General features: G+C 42.3%; 1 protein-coding gene across 8 annotated transcripts in view; it reads left to right on the top strand.

Moving 5' to 3' along the window:
- The window catches only part of GATAD2A (GATA zinc finger domain containing 2A), a 112,558-nt gene that overhangs the window by 9,929 nt on the left and 84,023 nt on the right, over nt 1–18,606 (top strand). For 6 of the 8 annotated variants that reach the window (XM_039333023.1, XM_039333029.1, XM_039333018.1 and 3 more), the window contains exon 1: nt 12,064–13,780. The exons of the other annotated variants lie outside the window; for them this stretch is intronic. The gene's annotated coding sequence lies outside the window, so the exon portion shown is untranslated. Of the gene's footprint in view, nt 1–12,063; nt 13,781–18,606 lie in introns of those variants that run through there. 8 annotated transcript variants of the gene reach the window in all.

Below are 18,606 nucleotides of genomic sequence, written 5' to 3'. Positions count from 1 at the left end.
TTCACTCCGTTTTTTTGTTAGCATTCCACTAAGTAAGGCATCCCACTTGGCAGGCTGTTCCTTTAAAAGTTTTGAAGTATGAATAGAGTGGTTATAAGAATTGATTTTTCTGAAAATGCATACTTAAGTTATAATTCGTGCTTATGGCCATGGCTCAGCATTATATGTAGAATTAGCATATTAGTCTGCTTCAAGTCCATCTGCTTTCATAGTTGACAAGTGGTCATCTCAAGTTTGTACAAACATGTAGTTATCGACCTATGACCATTCTTTCAGTGATTGAAAATATGACAGACTGAAAAAAGCGACTTATGACATTCCCTGAAGTAGCAAGCATCCCCACAGGCATGTGATCAAACTAAGGTGCCTTGCCCACAGGACAACGGGTGCTTCAACTCCCCCCATCTGCTGTCTCTCCCCATCTGTGCCCTTTTGGCAGTAGTCCTTGGAGGCAGTAATGGGGCTGGGGCTGAAGAAGAGGCCCAGGGCTTCAGCAGTTGCCCCTGTGGGTCTCTGCTCCATTATCCCTGTCACACCCAGCTGACTTTCACCATCTTCCTCCCGCTGCTACTGGTAATGAGGTGCACCAAGTCTGGCCTGTGTGAAGCAGCTGCTGACCACGCCAGGCCTTCTTCCCGAGGCTGTTTGCGCCATTCTCCAAATCATGTGCCTGTTCTCCTGAGTCCTGGGAAAGATGGCCTCATGTGGCCAATGGCCAGGACAGGCACAGCAGGAATAAGATGGGTTGATAGACTGCAGGATGGTAAGGGGCTTGGATGCAGGGTGGCTGGGGCTTCCTGGGTGGCTGTTTTGCACTATACTGCTGCACAGCAGCTCAGGGGCTTCTTGAAGCACACCAAGCAACTCCTGAGCCGCACATTATTCTTTTCCCAGACTTCCTGAGTTCCTGTTGCATTGCAGCCCCCTCCCCCACTTGTTCAGAGTCTGTACTGGGCCCTCCCCACCCCCTGTAGTCCCCCATACTCTTCACTTGGGACTCTCTCCACTTCCCACTTAAAGAACGGCATGTCTGGAGTTACGACAACAATTGCTAAGTGATGTGGTCACGTGACATCACTTAGCCACGGAAATTCCGGTCCCAATTATGGTTGTAAGTTGGAACTACCTGTATTCCTCATAGACAGGGTGCAGACATTTCGCCTAATGTGGTAGGCAAACTCAATTATGTGCCGTCAAATCAGTGTCAGCTCTTAGAACTCTAACATGTATAGTTTTTCCTCACGCAAATCTTTCTCTAATCTGATTCCTCAGCTCTTAGCCCATGCCAATACTTTATGGCTCAATAGCTCTATGAAACCAGAACTGGGTTTTGGGAAAACCGTGGCTCAATTAACCCTGAGTAATTGTGTTGCCTGGGTAGTTTTAAATCATTCTACTGTGAGATGGGTAGCAAATAAATTTAATAAAATGAAAAATACCCTCTTCTGGGGTCAGCACTGAATATTAGAACCTGCCTGTCATAAAATCTTGGTGCATTTTCATAAATTTTGTTTTTTAGAAGTATTTCTTAGCTTTTATCTGAGCTTGACCCTTGTTTTCTACACACTGAGTAACATAGTTTCAGAAAATTGTGGTGGCTTTCCAAAACGATTGCTTCTCTCAGAAATTTTTTTTTAAGTTAAAGGGAAGATGATTTTGTACCGCTATAGAAGGAATTTCAATATATAGTATTTTGTTTCCTGTAGCAAATGAGAGCAGGAGGCAGTAATTGGATTCACACAAAATGTTAAAATGTGGTTTGCCTGTTTGTGACTTAATTTGCTGCATGGATCAACTATATATCTTAGTCAATAAACCCTGATTAATCTGACCATGATTTAATGTGTTCTCTGAATACATTCACTGATATAGGAAAATATAAGAGGAATACATTTTGAGATAAAATTAAATTTACTTCTGATGCTCCTAGTAATCAGCTGTTCTCAAATTCAGCAAAGGGACTACAGATCTGTATGTACTATGTGCAATAATAAAACTTTCTCAAAAACCTTGATAAAGCCTCTGCAAATAATTTGCTTTGAAAGCAGTATCTCAAAGAGGCTTTTGTTGTGTGCTCTGAGAATTGCAGTTAAAGACACATATCCTGTCTTTTCATGATGGATTGGTGAATGTATTTGGCTATATTCATAAGTTACCTGGCTATAGAGCTGTGGTGGCGCAGTGCTTAGAATTCACTATTGCAGGCTAACTCTGTCCACTGCCAGGAATTTGATCCTTGCCGGCTGAAGGTTGACTCAGCCTTCCATCCTCAGGTCAGTAAAATAAGGATCCAGTTTGTTGCGGGCAGTAGGCTGATTCTGTAAACCACTTAGTGTAAAGCACTATGAAGCGGTATATAAGTCTAAGTGCTATTGCTATGCATAAGGCACTGAGGCACAAACTAGCCTGCTATCTTATCCTAGTGTGTATATTCACAGAGCAGTTGCAGCAGATATTGATCAACCATGTTGATGTCCTTTCATTTCAAATAAAGGTTAAAACTAGTTGCCAATCAAACATCCTATATTTTAACTGTCTCTTTGCATTAGGCAATCTATAAACCGGTACTACTCAGTCTCATTTCTATAACTTTTAACGAGGCAAAATGGTGCACCATAGAGCAAATTATTTTGAACCAAGGAACCTCAAATGGGCTAATGTACAGATTCTGCCCAAAACCCAGGACTTGTGACTCTGCAAAGAATGAAATCTGGGGATGTTGTAGCTGCTTCAGGCTGCTGCTGTGGTCACATGATCCTCATCTTGAACATGACAGTTTCCCAGCTGCTGTCACAATCATTCACTCATTCACTCACCCGCCCACCCACCCAGCAGCCGCCGCTCATTTGCCTGCTGGGAAGTGAAGAGGGAAGGAAGGAAAGAATAGAAAGGGAATGAGGAAAAGGGAAGAAGGAATCCCCATGCATCCTTCCTGGCACATACCAGCACCACTCTGTGGGCCCTCCCTAACTCATATGGCACTTTATGTACATCCCCATGCACTCTTCCTCATCTGCACCATCCCTATCCCCAGCATGCCATCAGTGATTCACACCACATCTCTCACACACTCCCAAGCACCATCAGGCACGGCTTTTTTGCCCACTTGTCATTGTTTTTCTGTTTAGGTAAGGAAATACATCTGAAATGATGACCCAGCTGGGCATAAGTTGTCCAGTTGTTTCATGAAATTCAGGAACAGCAAAGATGATGGCATGAGACTCATTCCCTGCTTCACCTCAGTTTCAAGGATTTGGGATTTGAAATATTATGCATTGCACCAAATGAGTAGACTGGAAAATGTCTATGATACAATTATCCGTCTGTTGAATTTAACCTTCAAGGAATTGGTGTAGTTGCTGCACTAAAGGACAAAACAAGTCCATCTCTGTTCATTTTCCCTAGGCGAAAATAGAACAGATAGCCTTTTCCCTCTGGAACTATCTTGCTACTGCTCTTCCACAAGGGAGTGTAATTAACAGAACCCAGCTGATGCCCTCCTATATCTTCAAATATGATGTCATGTTAGGGACATGCCCTAGATTTGACACTTCAGGGACCTTGGAATGCTGGCAGACATTTCAAGGCTTAGGACCAATTATATGTCTTCAATGATTTTGGATCTCGTTTAGTATATTCATTAAAAATAGTCATATGTTTTTTTGCTTTTTAGTACTGTTCTTGCTTTAGATGCTAGAAAGGAAATCATTTAACAAATCAAGATAGGAGGGAATAAGTTATTAATTGCTTTTTAAATAAATAATAATAACAATAATAATAGTAAAGTTGGGAGGGATCTTAGAGGTCATCTAGTCCAACCCCCTGATCAGGCAGGAAACCCTATACCATTTCGGACAAATAGCTGTCCAGTCTCTTCTTAAAAACCTCCAGTGTTGGAGCATTCACTGCTTCTGGAGACAGGTTGTTCCACTGGTTAATTGTTCTAACCGTCAGGAAGTTTCTCCTTAGTTCTAGGTTGCTTCTCTCCTTGCTTAGTTTCCACCCATTGCTTCTTGTCCTGCCTTCAGGCACCTTGGAAAATAGCTTGACACCCTCTTCTTTGTGGCAGCCCCTGAGATATTGGAACACTACTATCATGTCCCCCCCTCATCCTTCTCTTCATTAAACTAGACATACCCAATTCCAGCAGCCTTTCCTTATATGCTTTAGCCTCCAGTCCCCTAATCATCTTTGTTGCTCTTCTCTGCACTCTTTCTAGAGACTCAACATCTTTTTTACATCGCAGTGACTAAAACTGGATGCAGTATTCCAAGTGTGGCCTTACCAAGGCCTTGTAAAGTGGTATTAACACTTCACCTGATCTTGATTCTATCCCTCTGTTAATGCAGCCTAGCACTGTGTTGGCCTTTTTGGCAGCTGCAGCACACTGCTGGCTCATATTTAGGTGATTGTCCACTAGGACTCCGAGGTCCCTCTCACAGTTACTACTATTGAGCAAGGTACCCCCTATGCTATACATGTGCATTTGGTTTTTCTTGCCTAAATGTAGAACCTTGCTTTTTTCACCCATTGAATTTCATTTTGTTAGATAGCGCCCAGTGTTCAAGTCTATCCAGGTCCTCCTGTATCTTAAGCCTGTCTTCTGGAGTGTTGGCTATTCCTGCCAGCTTGGTGTCGTCTGCAAATTTGATGAGTTTCCCCATCTATCCCCTTGTCCAAATTGTTGATATAGATATTGAAGAGCACTGGGCCCAGAACAGAGCCCTGGGCACCCCACTACATACTTCCCTCCATGTAGATAAGTTTCCATTGAGGACCACACTCGTGAGTATGGCCCGTCAGCCAGCTACGGTTCCATCTGGTGATAGTGCTTTCTACCCCACATTTTTCTATCTTGTCAAGTAGTAGGTTGTGATCTACTTTATCAAATGCCTTACTGAAGTCCAAGTAAATTATGTCCACAGCATTCCTCTGATCCACTAATTTTGTCACTTGGTCAAAGAATGCAATAAGGTTTGTCTGGCATGATCTATTTTTTACACAAAGCCATGTTGGCTTTTAGTAATGACTTTGTTTGCGTCTAGGTGAACGTTGATTCGTTGTTTGATTATCTTTTCCAGGATCTTCCCAGGTATTGAGGTCAGGCTGATAGGTCTGTAATTTCCTGGGTCCATTTTTTTTTCTTTTTTATAGATGGGAACTACATCAGCTCTGGTAGTTCCCCTGTGCTCCAGGATCTTTGAAAAATATAGTTCAGTGGTTCTGAGATCACATCTGCCAGTTCCTTGAGAACCTTAGGGTGTAATCCATCTGGTCCTGGCGATTTGAACTCGTCTAGGCTGGACAGGTGCTCACTTACCATTTTCTTGCCTATCTTAACTTGCATTTCTATTCTGTTTTTTATGGCACTATTTTCAATAGGTTGGTCTGTTTTTTCCCTTTGTGTAAAGATAGATGCAAAAAACGAGTTAAATAGTTCTGCTTTCTCCCTGTTGCTTGTCACCTTCTTGCCACTTTCACCCACTAATGGACCAATCATTTCCTTCACATTTTTCTTGTTTTTTACATGTTGAAAGAAGCTTTTTTTTTGTTATCTTTGACTTTGGTCACAAGCCTTAGTTCATTTTGAGCCTTGGCTTTCCTCACTTCATCTTTGGAGGCTCAGGCTATTTGCTGATATTCTGACTTAGTTATGTGCCCCTCTTTCCACTTTCTATACTTGTCCTTTTTATCTTTCAATTTGTAAGAGAGTTCTTTATGCAGCCATGCTGGTTTCTTTTGAGAGCTGTTATTTTTCCTCTTTGTTGGTATTGTGCTAGACTGTGCTTTTATTATCTCATTTTTCAAAATTTCCCAAGCTTCTTGAGTTGTTTTCCCCTTGAGGATTTTCATCCATGGAATCCTTCCCAAGCCCTCTCTAAGTTTATTGAAATTAGCTCTCTTGAAGTCCAAGACTATAGTTTGACTGTGTTCTATTGCTTGTGCTTCCATAATGTTGAATTCCAATATTGCATGATCACTTTCTCCCAGAGTTCCTATGGCTTCATTAAAAAATATGGATTAATTGAAAAATATATAATAAAGGAAGCTCAGGTTAGTTATCAATGGAAAACCTAGAAAGGGTTTTGGAGACTGGCTTTGACTAGACATCCAAGAAGTTTCATGTACTATACCCAGCATCTTAAAAGAAATCCTGATAATAAAAATGGGGGAAAATGTCTTGTAGCTGAAAGACACAGCAATCTAATGTAGAAAATATTGGAAGAAGAATGATAACTAAACATTCGAGCTAACTAAACATCAGTTAGCTCTGATAACTAAACATTCGAAGTATTAATTATAGAGAATATTTGTTACACCTCTGTATAATTAACGGTTCAAGACTCATTTCCTTTTGATTAATTTATGCTAACATCTTAGTATTAGACTAGTCCTCAGCATTCATTCATTCCCAAAGTAGAAATCACTGGCTTGAGTCAGTGCCCTGGGTTTGAGCCTTTTATTATAAAGCACAATCAGGTTGGCAGACAGGAACACCATGGATTCTTCTGAGACAAAGAATTTCTAAATTTCTATTCTTTTAAAAAAGTATAAGATTTTCTGAGTGAGATTCGAACAGCAAAAGCTAATATGTAGCAAATTTGAATTTCAAAAGGTGTCTTAATAAGTTGGACCACTAGCATTTATAGTCTTTTGAGGGCCCAGGCACAATTGTGATTTTTTTATTTTTTACTTGAACCCTCAGGTCCACTAATCAGACCCAGACAGAAAATAGTATCTTGAAAGGACAGAATTGTTAGCACGTACTTTATCTAGAAATTTCTTTTCAATCCCAGAATTTAAACATTTTGTATATAATTCAGCTGATATTTCCCATCCATTTTTAAAAATTCAATTGATATTTTCAGAAAGGAAAAAAAGTAATTGAGAACAAGTGCTGAAAACACAGCACATCACAATCTCCTGATTCATAGTCCAATACAATGTGTCACAATAATTCTTCAAATTCCTCCTCTGTTTAAACTAGAGATATTAGGAACGAAACCTTGGATTTAAGTCTATGTAAAATATTCTTTCTGTATTCCAAGTTAACTAGCATACTTATTCTGTAGGCTTTGATTTCTTCATCTGCCAGAACCTGAATTCTCTTCCAACATGGGTCTCTTGTTAAATTTGACTTTCATTAATTAGAATCACCAAGTTGGAATCATTTAGACCAGGGCTGGGGATCTATAGCTCTTTTATGACTTGTGGACTTCAACTTTCAGAATTCTTGAGCCAGCCATGCTGCCTCAGGAATTCTGGGAACTGAAATCCACAAGTCATAAAGGGGCCATAGTTCCCCATCTCTGATTTAGACTATCAGGTCCAACTCTCTGCTCAGTTTGGGAATCCAAATTGAAGCATCCAGAACAGGAAGATATGGAGCCTCCACTGAATAATGTTTTGTGGGGTTGCTGGTTCCACTAAGGAATTGCTCTTAGGAAGTTCTTTCTAAATTTCAGTTAGAATCTACTTTCCTGATTTGCATGACAGAAATCCCCAAGATGCCCTATTCTTCAATAGATATTCCTGAATAAAGTCTGGTGGAACCAATTCCACCAATTGGTTCAATAAAATGAGGTTTCATTCTTTTGACTTCTACTTGGTACTGCACATGTTCTTATAAAATTTCATTCTGATAATGCCAGCTAGTTCTTCAAGATTTCGAATTCTATTTCTTGACTTAATAGCTATCCTACCCAAACTTATTTCTATTTCAAACTTCTTAACCACCCATCTCCCTCAAAGACGTATATACTTGTCATATATAATTTTCATAAATCATTTCCTTCACTTTTTCATTCAAATCATTAATATAATCAAGAGAAAGTCCAGGACTGGTCCTTGTGGTATTTACTTAATACCCTTCTCCAATTTGATGACGTTCCATTGATTGATTACTATTTAAATACAATTTTTAAACAGCTGTGTATCCACTTAACTGTCTTACTGTATCCAAACTAGCCTCCATTACTGATGCAGTCGTAAAACACAGCATCAGGTGACCACACTGCTTGCAACTCCAGCAGTCCCTGCTTGTCATCGTTGTATAAACAGAGGCATAGAATCAAGATCACGTGAAGTATTAGTACCGCTTTATAAAACCCTAATAAGACCATACCTGGAATACTGCAACCAATTTTGGTCACCATTGTACAAAAAAGATTGTTGAGAGATTGGAAAAAGTTCAGAGAAGAGCAACTAAGATGATCCAAGGCCTGGAGACTAAAATATATGAAAAATGGCTGCAGGACTTGGGTTTGGCTAGTCTAAAAAGAAGAAATAGGGGTGACATGATAGCAGTATTCCAGTATTTGGGGGGCTGCCACAAAGAAGAGGGGGTCAAACTATTCTCCAAAGCACCAGAGGGCAGGACAAGAAACAATGGTTGGAAACTGACCAAAGAGAGAAGTAACCTGGAATTAAGGAGAAACTTCCTAACAGAGGACAATTAACCAGTGGAACAGCTTGCCTCCAGAAATCGTGGGCGCTCTATCACTGGAGGTTTTTAAGATGAGATTACTAGACAGTCACTTATCTGAGATGGTATAGGTCAGGGGTAGGCAACCCAAAACACTCAAAGAGCCACTTGGATCTGTTTCCCACTGAAAACAAAACACCGGGAGCCGCAAAACCCTTTTGATATCTAAAATGAAGATAACACTGCATATATCCTTTTTTATCTTTATTATAGGTGTGTGTGTGTGTGTGTGTGTGTGTGTGTGTGTGTGTGTGTGTGTGTGTAAAAAGGATATATGCAGGTAAAAAAGGATATATGCAGTGTTATCTTCATTTTAGATGTCAAAAGGATCTCTCTGTCTCTCTCTCTCTCTCTCCCTCCCTCTCTCTCTATCTGCCCTTGGTCTGCCAGTCCTCTTCCCCCACTCTCTTTCTTTCTCTCTCTTTCTCTCCCTCCCTCTCTCCTATCTTCTGCTCACCTGGCAAGCTGACTTCAAGCTGTTCTCCAACAAATTCAGGGGTAGGCAACCTCGGCTCTTTTATGACTCATGGACTTCAACTCCCAGAATGCCTGAGTCAGCATAGCTGGGCTAGCTAGCTCTCTCCTGCCCTTCCTGCTTCCTGCAGAGACGCAGCAAAGGGAGGAGCTCTGCCCAGTAAGCTTTTCAGCTTATTGAAAACAAGAACACTGTGAACACTGTGAGTGCACTCTCTTTTACACACACACACATACACAAACACACACACACACACACACAGAGAGTAAGAGAGAGAAGCAGGGAAGCGCAATTGCCTCTCTCTGCAAATGGCAGAGGAGGCTGGGAGCCACAGGGGAAGGTTCAAAGAGCCGCATGCGGCTCCAGAGCCGCAGGTTGCCGACCTGAGGTATAGGTTCTCCTGCTTGGGCAAGGGACTGGACTAGAAGACCTTCAAGGACCCTTCCAGTTCTATTCTATTCTATTCTATTCTATTTCAAATCGTTAAGCAAAGATCTCGTGCAACTACAACTTCCTGCCAGCTTCCCCATTGATTTTGCTCAGGGGACACTGGAAATCACAATCGTATAATTGCAGCTCACTGCAGTATCATAAATACTGCAAATTGAGTACCATGCACCCAGATCACAATCACATGACCACAGGGACACTGCAACAGTGGGAATTGTGAGGATTGGCTGTGCACTCTTGCAAGTTCAAACAGTACCTGAACAAATGAATTTAAACCAAGGACTACCTGTGCTTAACTAGTTTGTTAATCAAGACCTCATGGGATATTTTGTCAAAGGCTTTGTTGAAATCAAGATATAGCTATAGTATTCTGACGGTCCAGAAAATTAATCAAAAATAAGGTAACATTTAATCTGGGAATTTTGCTTTTTGAAGGCTGGGACATTAGTTTTCCTCCAATTTCCTAATATTTCACTTTAAAGACATTCTTTAATGATTCAAACTGACGCAATTCTGATCCAGATAATTACATTAATTAAACAAGTATTTTCTGATCAGATTTCTGTCAGTTGCAAACTTCAGTTCTGGCCTTGTTTATCACAATTTTATGATGAAACACATTTTTTTTAGTTGATGACTAATTAGCTTTTGTCATTTCTTTCAAACCTGTTAAAACATTTTGCTTTCATTGAGTTGGTATACCAATTTTATTTCAGTTTGAACATATCTAAGGAAGCCCTTTATTTTAGTATCCTTTACTAACTTTAGCACATTCTGATAATTATTGTATTTACATGAGCTCTGCAGTTCTATATTACCTGTCTATTTATTGTGACTTGGGATTCTTGCATTTTCCGACATGTGCTTTAAAAAAAATCTGGCAACTTCAACAGTCTACTTATCAGTACCACCACCCATTTTACTTTTTGCAACTGTTTTTTTTTAAATATCCATTAGAAATGTCCATCCACCTTCAGCTCCCTTTCCTATTACCTGATCCACGTGGCATCTAATGAATACTTGGAGTGCCTACAATCCAGTTCTTGACATTCCAAGATGTGATTAGTTTTGGATTCTTTTCAAATCAAGAACTCCAGCATTAACACAGTGACTCGTCCATAATGTTCCTGCTCCTCCCATGTCCTCTCCAGTATAGCTGATCCAATTGTGCCTTCCTCCAACATCTTTCAAAGGGGAGAACTGTCAGCAAGCATGGCAAATTCTTCCTGGAAGGACCATGTTTTGCAGAATTTCTCTCAACAGATTTAAGGGTACAGTTTCCTATCACTAGGACTTCATCTTGCTTGTCAGTTTGCTTTTGAAAGGCATTGTATTTATTTTCTGATACAATTGGTCCTCAACTTAAAACAGTTCATTTAGTGACCGTTCAAAGTTACAACAGCACTGAAAAAGTGACTTATGACCATTTTTCACACATCGGTTGCAGTGTCTCCATGGTCATGTGATCAAAGTTCAGGCGCTTGGCAACTGATTCATATTTATGACGGTTGCAGTGTCCTGGGGTCACATGGTCACCTTTTGTGACTTTCTGACCAGGAAAGTCAATGGGGGAGCCAAATTCACTTAACAAACATGTTGCTAAACAACTGCAGTGATTCACTGAACAACTATGGGAAGAAAGGTTGTAAAATGGGGCAAAACTCACTTAACAAATGACAGAAATGTTGGGCTCAAATATGGATGTAAGCCAAGGACTACCTGTAGGTTCGATGGACAATGGTATCTCAAAATGGACGAAAATGTTAAAAACGTGTGACATCGTTCTAAACAAATGTGATGGAAAGCAGTTCAGGATGCTTGCATGCAAATCACCTGTATACTTTAGAAAAAATAAAATCCCATTTTAATAACATTCCATTTTCCTTCACCCTTTTTAGGAAGGAATTTTTACTTCAAATTTATTTATGAAACACTAATATTCTACACTATCTGCCATTTTAATGCAGAAGCGCCACTTAAGAATATGAGGGTTCGTTCTCCAAGCTTGTGGGTTGGTTTCTAAACATTTCGTTACCAGGCTAGGTAACATCTTCAGCAGAGTTTAGGGTAGGGGTAAGCAACCTTGGCTCTTTTATGACTCATGGACTTCAACTCCCAGAATTCCTGAGCCAGCATGGCTCAGCTTGGAAACCTCTCCCTTTCCCCTCAGCATGGCTGGCTGAGGAATTCTGGGAGTTGAAGTCCATGAGTCATAAAAGAGCCAAGGTTGCCTACCCCTGGTTTAGGGGATGTCAGTGCCAGCATTCTTGTCTTTATAAGGGCTTCAGGTGTGGGTGTGTCAAGACCCTCACTTGACATACCCACACCTGAAGCCCTTAGACACAGAAAAACACTGACATCCCCTAAACCAGTGATGGTGAATCTTTTAGAGACTGAGTGCCCAAACTGCAACCCAAAACCCACTTATGTATCATCGGATGATGGGTGGGAGTGGCCCACTAAGTGGGCGTGGCTTCAGTGGTAACAGCAGACTGGATGGGACTAAAAAGTTCAATCAATCAATTCCAACTTTGCCGAGATCTTTTTTTCCGAGAAGTTGAAATTGATTGATTGAACCTTTTCTTTTTTTGCACACAGCGGCGGAAGCCTAAAGTGAAAAGGTTTTATAAAACCCAGCTGAAAGCCTAGGACTGGGGCAACGGCACGCGTGCCAACAGAGAGGGCTCTGAGTGCCGCCTCTGGCACCTGTGCCATAGGTTCACCACCAAGGCCCTAAAGGCTGCTGAAGAGGTTACCTAGCCTGGTAACCAAATGTTCGGAAACCGACCCACCTACACCCGAGCTACAGATATTCACCACTATTGCAAACTTAAAAATATATGGATCAAATGAAGGTGTAGGAAACAGCCTTACTACCATTATGGCCAGAAGAAAGATTATGCAACATTTTTAACCCCAAGAGTTTAAAAAAAAAAAAAAGATGTGCCATATAAACCTACAGGTCTGTCTCCACTGGAATACTGCTCAAGGGACTTGGGGGCACTTTTGTAAAATGTGAATGCAGATTCCGGGCAGCATTCGCTGTCACGAACCCAAAAAGTGCCAGTTAACATTCATAGCCTCCAAATTATGAGACTACCTTCAGACTTAACCATTCAAGGTGTGAAATAGATGCACTAATGGAGTTAAAGAAGCAATTAATGTCTATGCCGGTTGCCGTCCTCACCTTTCCTAGAATAAAAATGCCAGTGTCTTAAGAAAATTAAAATAATACATAACTGGGGGGGGGGAGAAGCCCACCATCCATAATAACACGGCAAAGATCCCAACCCGAGAAGAGTACTTAAGAGTGATCTAGCCTGACGAAGAGTTCCAAAGAATTTGCAAAGTTCGTTTTCAAGATTTTGCAGTTTTTCGGTGGTGGGTCGTTCCGGAGAGGCTGCCGTTTCAGTCTTTGCAGCCGGTAATCCGACAAACGCTGACGAAGGCGAGAAATCCCTCTTTTACCCCGAGCACGAGTAGCCAAGTCCGTCGCGCTCCTGTAAGAAACGCTCGGAGAAGCGACGCATTCTCGGTACGGCCAAGAGGCGCTACTAGGCCGCGCGGGATGCAAGCCCTGGTTCGCTCTTCCCTCGACGAGGCCATCCTGGACAATCGAGCGCCCTCGGAAGCACCGCCCTGCCCGGGCTTGACGGCGGGTGCTCCTCCTCCTTCCAGGAGGCTCAGCAGGACCGGATATAAGAGCCGCAGCTGCCGGCGCTGCTGCCTGTCCTCTGTGGGAGCTGCGCACCCCAACACGTGGAAGGAAGCCCCCCCCCATGTCTCCGACCACACAAGAGCGGGCTTCGTTGCGTGAGCCTTATTAGTCCGGCCTCTCCACGTGGCCCCAAACTGCCGCGTAAAGAAAGAAGGGGGGGCTTTGCTGCATCGTCAGCTCCCCGTTCTCCAATCTTCGGGCCGGCCCTCCGACGCCGATTTCTTTAACCCTCGCCTAGTTACAAGTCCAACTGTACCAACTGCTACCTCTCTCTCCCTCTCTCTCCCCGCCCCCAACTGTTCCATTTTACGCCAAATAAAAGGGGTGGGGAGGAGGAGGAGGAGAATTTTTGCCAATGCAATCTAATTAATAGCTTGACCGGGAGGAGGGAACAACCCAAGTGAATAAGGTACCGTGTGCGCGCATGCTCTTCCGACCGACTGCACGTGTAAGAAGCGCATTTGGTAAAGGAGGGGGCGATGGAGCGGCAGGATCAGAAGGAAGAAGGAATCTAGCCGGCTGCTTTAAAAGAGGAGGCTTCTTGGACATCCCCCCCTTCCCCACGATTGTGGAGGACGAGGTGGGGGGGAGGAAGGAAGAGGATTCTAGAGGACGGGAGCTTTTTCTCCCTGGATCGCCAGCCAGCAGTTTTGTAAGTGCATCCTCTTCAAAGTTTTTTTTTATTTATTAATGAAAAGGGGGGGTGGAACCTGCGTCAAAAAGCCTCGGCGTAAGGCCGCTCCAAGTTCGGTTTGCAATAATTGGCAACCCTAAAGCCTTCCCCCCCACCACACACACACAAGTTGAGAGTGGGGTGAAATGTGGCGGTGGGGCTTCTGTCGTCTGCGTAGGCCCCAAAGAGCTTGTATTCTATGGCTTTCGAAATGTAAAACTCCAAGGAAGTTGATTCTGGTTTACTTAATGGAGGATAGAAGAGTCGGAGTGGGAGGGGGGAGCAGAAGCGATGATCTGGAGGTGGTTTGTCCTCTCTTCCTCCCTCGCTCTTCTAAATAATGTTTTTTATTTTTTAAAAAAAACTTTTTCATTCCAAAACAAACCCCCTCCGCAAAACGCAGCGTAGCGTGGGGTGATCCAAATACAGTTGGGTTGGTAGCCGCCGGCCTTTTGCCAGTGGGGGGGCAACATTTGTTTCGGAAAGTTGTAATAGCTGCTTCCCTTTCCCCCCCCCCTTCCCTCTTTTGCTGGCCGTGCTTGCTTCCTCTTCCACCTTCACCCGCTTGGGAAGCGAATGTAGAGTTAAGATGGGGGGGGGAGAAGAGGGGAAAAGGAGTGGGGATCCCCCCCTTTTTTTTTCTTTATAAAGTCGCGGTTTTAGAGACGAGCCCTCGTGTCTCCGTCCGCTCTTTTGTTGCATAAATGAGGTGGTGAGTTTTTAGGGCTGTTTCATTTGGCGAAGGGCTTAACCGGGGGTTCACTTTGGACAATGGTGTCCTGTGTTCCAGAGATGGCCCTGGAGAAGAGATCGCGGAGGCAGCTCTCGGGGAGTTTGGAGGGGGGGGGAAGCGGGGGAAGGGCAGGAATCTTAAGGGGACATCGGTGTTTTCTTCTGGCCCTTAATCTGGTTTGCGGCCGGAAAGAATCTGATGTCAAAGTAAAAGTCTTTCCACCCCCACCCCCTAGTCCCGGTCCTGTTCACGTATTATTTTGCCCTCACTTTAAACATGCGTAAAAAGGGGGTGTTGCAAGCTTCCCCCAGGAGTCTGGCCGACCTTGTAGTTCCCCCTTTCTTGCCCCACCCCTTCCTGGATGCTTGTCCCCTCCCTTCCTTCCAGGACGGTTGTGGGTGTTCCTCTCCTAAACCCCTTGCATTTTTTAAATATTCCACTGAAGTTAATAGAATTGCAATGTATTGGAGATAGCACTCTGACAAAACTTTCCTCTCGTTATAGGGGAAATACTCCCATTCCCAGCAAAGTCCACATCTTTTTCAACGTCTTGAAGGACCCCCTAATTTAAGTTTCTAAAATTACAAATGAAACACGTTCTCCTTCCTATATTAAAATAATAAATGGCCACTGAGAAAAGAATTGGCACCAGGGTTTTTCTTGCAGGACATAGCAAAACAGATGCCTCTGATTTAGATGGGGGGGGGGATCATGAAGAGAGTGTTGACAGCCATTCTAGAACATTAAGATATAGTGACGGTGTATCTGAATATTTCATTGGAAGTAAGTCTGACTGCACTCATTTTTATTCCCTGGGAACATAGATTCATTGTTCTGAATCAGTTTAGAAGCCTCTTTAACCATCATTTGCAGGATTTGTTCCCAAATTAACTCAAGTTTCCTCCTGGAGATTTCTCTTAATGCAGAAAAGGTGAATATAAATGGTTGCTAAGCCAACCCAATGTAAAATGAATGAGCAACGTGTGTATGAAAGGTGTGGATGTTTGGGGGGGGTGATACTTGGAATTGGGGGGGAGAACCTAGTAATCATCCAGTGACACATGGAGGCACTTGACAGTGAAATGGGCAGCGTATAAATTTAATAAATAAATGGCAGAGGGTGTTCCGTACCTCCTGAATTTCATAGATTTCCTGTGGGTGGGCTGAGTTGACGGGCAAAATAGTTTGTAGGGTTTTTTAGTAATGTAAGCATTTAGATTTCTTTAAAAAGACAAAAGTATATATGTTGTGTGTTATAACATTGAAGGGCAGTCTGCTGCGCCTAGTTTTTCCATGCTATAACTCATACCTATTAGCCACGGAAGTTGAAGACCATGGTTTTCTCTAGCCATAATACAGTATATTATTAGAGCAATCCCTGGAAGCAAAGTGGTGCCTTCTTGTCTTGCTTGTATACTTTGGAAGAGCATCAGACTGGCCAGAGCTTCTGAGATCACTGAAATTTTGTACTGATCTAGCAAGTCTTTTACGATATGATTGGGGCCATTTGCAGAGGCTAGCAGTAAGCAAATTAAGTCACGTATTAGCCATGATAAATTTCTGTGTTCAGAAGCTGTCTATCTTCGAACACCAGGGGCTGGGGATACAGAAAAGGGAGATGACTTGCTGTAATGCTTTTCATTTAATTGACCACTTTGCAGACTTTTTTGCTCTTGAGTTTGATGTCAGAGGTGCCACTGGACATCCTATTTGGTTTCAGAATTCAATCTTGATTGCATTTTCTTCAGTATAAGAAACCTGTGGGTGTCGTGGTTCCGACAGACAGAGACAAATAAAGCAGAACTCCGAGGCTTGGAAATTCCATTTTCAAAGTTGACAGTGGGTTTTGATGAAATTTAACTTTAGAAATGTGCAAGCCTAGAGTTTGGGAATTAAAGCTAATTTGCATGCAACATCCTTGTATTGGTTTTTCTTTCCGTTCTGAGTTCCTAGATTTCTGTTTTTCATCTGTGGAATTTTATATATGTGGTTAATTGAACCCTGAACTTAATGATTCTTCTCTTTAGCTCAGGGGTTCTCAACCTTGGCAACTTTAAGACTTGTGGACTTCAACTCCCAGAATTCCTCAGCCAGCAAAGCTGGCTGAGGAATTCTGGGAGTTGAAGTCCACAAGTCTTAAAGTTGCCAAGGTTGAGAACCCCTGCTTTAGCTGGTATCATATGCAAAGCCATGTTGCTTGATAAAGATAAACAAAGAAGAGTCAAAATCCTGCAAAATAAATACCTTCTTCCAGAATTGTTAGCAGAGAGACAAAGAAGGAAGATCAAACCCAAAGATTTGGAACAATGTACCTAACCACCAAGGAGATTAGCTTAAAATGGAAACTTGCTGATTTCAGTTAACATTACTTCCTGGGAGAAATGTCCTCCCTAGCTATAACACGATGGTAATATCTGCAGCTCTTATCCGGTGGGAAAGAACTCAAATGATTGAAGCACTGGGTAGATGCCATTTACTGGTCGCCTTCAACTTACCACCACAGTTGGGACCAGAATATCCATTGCTCAGCAGAACCGTTGTTAAATGAGTTGGGCCTGATTTTATGACCTTTTTGCCACAGTAGTTAAACAAATCATTGAATTTGTTAAATGAGTCATTTGGTTGTTAAGTGAATTAAGCTTCCCCTTTGACATTGCTTGTCAGAAGCCATCAGAGAAGGCCGCAAATGGTGATCACTATAGCCCAGGATGCTGCAAGTGGGATAAATATATGCTGGTTGTCAAACGGCCAAATTTTGATAGTGCGACTGTGGGGCTGCTGCAATGGTCATAAGTATGAGGACCAGTCCTAAGTTACTTTTTTCAGTGCTGTTGTAATTTTGAATGGTTATCACATGAGTGATTGTAATGTTAGAACTATCTGTATTCATTGTGTCCTCAATTATTATATGTGGAGAGATATTTTTCATTAGGTCCAGAGGGGCAGCTGTATTGGCCTTTAGCAGCAAAAATAGCAGCTAGTCTTATGGCACCGTAAAGAACCGAACACTTATTACAGCATAAGTTTTTGAAGTGACCTGTGACCATTTTTTTCATACTTGCCATCGTTGCAGCATCCTCATGGTCAGGCAGTTGGCAACTGACTCACATTTATGACGGTTAAAGTGTCCCAGGATCACGTGTTCACCTTTTGCAACCTTCTGACAAAAAATGTCAATGGGTATGCCAGATTCACATAACCAACTTAACAACTGCCATGATTCAGTTAACAACAGCGTGGCACGAAAGGTCCTCACTTAACAAGTGTCTTGCTTAGCAACATAAATTTTGGGCTCAGTTGTGGTTGGAGGTTGAGGGCTACCTGTACTGTAGAGTTGAAATTTGTAGTATCTTCCTTCCAGTCATAAAGAGCTTGCTAAAATGGTATCTTCCCTTAAAACACTTGCTGGGACAAGTGCTTGTCTTCTCTGTTCCCCATTCTTACATCTCAATTGCCAGGCGGAGGAATGGTCAAAGAAAAAGGGAAGATGTTGCATAGTAAAGCTGTGTTGTTGCATCAGCATCTTCTTGTATTTGGCACGCTTCCCAAACCTGGATAGCTCACCTAGTATTTTTCCCAACTCTTGTTTCCTTTAACATCTGGATCTTAAAAGAAGTCATTGGGGAATGAGTTGGCACAAATGCTGCAGTGTAAACAAAGAGATGGATTCTTAGTATACAGTAGATTTAGTGTTCACGGCTACGTCATTCCTACCAGTTGTCCCGGGAGCTTCACCAATCCATGGCATTCTCCAGCATATCCCATTTCATTATTCTTAGTCATCTGCTTTTCAGTTATGGCTTACAGAGAGGCTTACACTTGGAAACAGCGTTCATGTAATGTCATGGGCTACGTTTACGTCCTGTGAAAAAATTTCCACTTTTGCAGGACAGGACCTAAACCCTAATCCATCCAGTCCCTCAACTTTCTGGAGCAGATAAACGAGGAGGGAGCATTCAGTCTCCCAGATGATTTAAAATCCATAAAAGACAAATAGCAGAGGGTGAAATTACAAACAAACGCAAAGCAAGAACTAAAAAAAAAAAAAAAAAACTGTTAGGAGGAGGTTTTT

Source organism: Crotalus tigris, unplaced genomic scaffold, assembly GCF_016545835.1.
Source record: "Crotalus tigris isolate CLP2741 ecotype Arizona unplaced genomic scaffold, ASM1654583v1 scf7180000024471.848039, whole genome shotgun sequence".
NCBI lineage: Eukaryota > Metazoa > Chordata > Lepidosauria > Squamata > Viperidae > Crotalus > Crotalus tigris.
The sequence above is the reverse complement of the archived record's forward strand: the minus strand, read 5'-3'. Positions and strand labels throughout refer to the sequence as shown.